The 2,500-nt window shown below is 25.2% G+C and overlaps 1 pseudogene; it reads right to left on the bottom strand.

The window, feature by feature from the left end:
- Nucleotides 1-2,500, bottom strand: part of LOC137648061 (uncharacterized) — a 21,039-nt pseudogene that overhangs the window by 189 nt on the left and 18,350 nt on the right.

Raw genomic sequence — 2,500 nt, 5'->3', positions numbered from 1 at the left:
ACAGCCCTAACCAAACATCCTCTGGGGGGAAAATTTGATAGTTATCATTATCATTCAAATGGTGATATTGTTTGAGTAGAAATGTTATAAACCTCATTTAGACCCTTTCTGAATGCATTATTATTATTATTATTATTATTATTATTATTATTATTATTATTATTATTATTATTATTAAGTTGATTTTGCTATGGTTGTTACTTTGCGGTTACTTGTTCTTATTTTTCATTCATTCAGTTATTTTTTCAATGTTCAAAGGTGCCTTGAATGAAACTTATTAGAATAACTATGTAACCGGATCAATAAGATAGTTCAGATGACAAGCCTATTAATGAATGATCAGTGACCAATGTCCAGGTTTCAGTTTTTCGTATCTTTAATAATAAGGGAGTTATTTGATCCGAAAATGTAGGTCACCGCACTGGTACCAGGTCACCGATTGCGGACCACAAATTTAAGATTACTAACACAGGGTTAAGGAACTGAAAAATACTCAATTTCAAAAGGTAATTCACAAAGAGAAGCATCATTAGGTAAACAGAATCTAGCACCAAGCTGATTCACTGTTCAAATACTCATAACATATTCTAAAAGGCAAACTTTATGTAACTAGAAGGGCATTCGGTAGAGCGGACCTCCGCAGAGGCAGGTAATTCTTCGACCTTTAGCTCGACCTTAACCCTGACCTTTGACTTTAATATGTATTGATTGACGTGGATTTTCATACACTCACATATTAACTTATAGCTGATTACGTAAATTGGATATTTTGCTTGACCATGACCTTGACCTTCCAACATTTAATCATTTCCAGCGTTTTACATAACAACTAATCCCTGTAAGTTTCATTACTCTACAATTAAAATTGGGGCCAGGAAGCTGTTCACAAACAAACACACACACAAACACACAAATAGGGGATAAAACATAACCTCCTTCCAACTTCGTTGGTGGAGGTAACTATTAGTTGTTTTTTTTTACTTAAAGCTTTTTTTAAGTTTTGATTTTCTAGAGTATGCATTCTTATCATTAATTCAAATAAAAAAAAAAACGAAATACCCCAAATCCTTTCTTTTAAATTGATTAATAATGAAAGCTTCGATTAATAAAATATCAGATTAAAACCTATTTTAGATGAATTCTAGTCCGTGAGAAAAAATGGTACTTGTAATGCATAAAAATGCCACTTCTAATGCTGATAACTATTATATCATCTTTGATAAACGTGGCATTTGTATCACTCCCAGTTATTACATTAGTTCCTGTTTTATTTTTGACAATCCTTTCACATGGCGATCAATTTATTTTGCTCACCCACCATGTAAGCGTTGTTGATTTATTAGTAAAATCCTTTGTTTCCCATTATTTCCTTTATTCATATACTTTATATATGCATATATATCGATATATATGTTTGTATATATACTGTATATATATACATATATATGTATATATAGATATATATAAATGAATATACAGATACAGGTATATATATATATATATATATATATATATATATATATATATATATATATATATATAAATATATATATATATATATATATTCACATATTCTATATGTATATATATATATATATATATATATATATATATATATATATTCACATATTCTATATATATATATATATATATATATATATATATATACTGTATATGTATTTATATACATATATATATATATATATATATATATATATATATATATATATATATATATATATATAAATGTATGTATATATATATATATATATATATATATATATATATATATATATATATATATATATACTGTATATATATATATATATATATATATATATATATATATATATATACAGTATATATATATATATATATATATATATATATACAGTATATATATATATATATATATATATATATATATATATATATATTATATATATATATATATATATATATATATATATATATATATATATATTTATATATATATATATATATAAACTGTATATATATATGTATATAAGTATATATATATATATATATATATATATATATATATATATATATATATATATATATATATATATATATAAATATACAGTATATATACATGTATACATATACATATATACATATACATCTATTTATCTATATATAGGCCTATATATATATATATATATATATATATATATATATATATATATATATATATATATATGTATGTGTGTGTGTGTGTGAGTGTGTATGTACGTATGCGCGTGTTTGTGTATGGACAGTATACATAAACCATTGTAAACAATTATGCGGGCCTTTGTTGCAATATGTTAAGGAATGCTCTGCACAACTTACCGTGGGGTCCAGTCACAGGCTGGATAATTCCACTAAAGTGGGTCCTGAGCTGTTGAAAATGTTCCTCAGTCGTCAGTCCAGAGAGGAGGCGTCCCCCGAGGCTGACGCAGTTGTCCCTCGCCTGAGTTCAGGTCATCTTCTGTGT

Source organism: Palaemon carinicauda, chromosome 10, assembly GCF_036898095.1.
Source record: "Palaemon carinicauda isolate YSFRI2023 chromosome 10, ASM3689809v2, whole genome shotgun sequence".
Classification (NCBI taxonomy): domain Eukaryota; kingdom Metazoa; phylum Arthropoda; class Malacostraca; order Decapoda; family Palaemonidae; genus Palaemon; species Palaemon carinicauda.
This window is presented reverse-complemented; position numbering and strand designations above follow the sequence as displayed.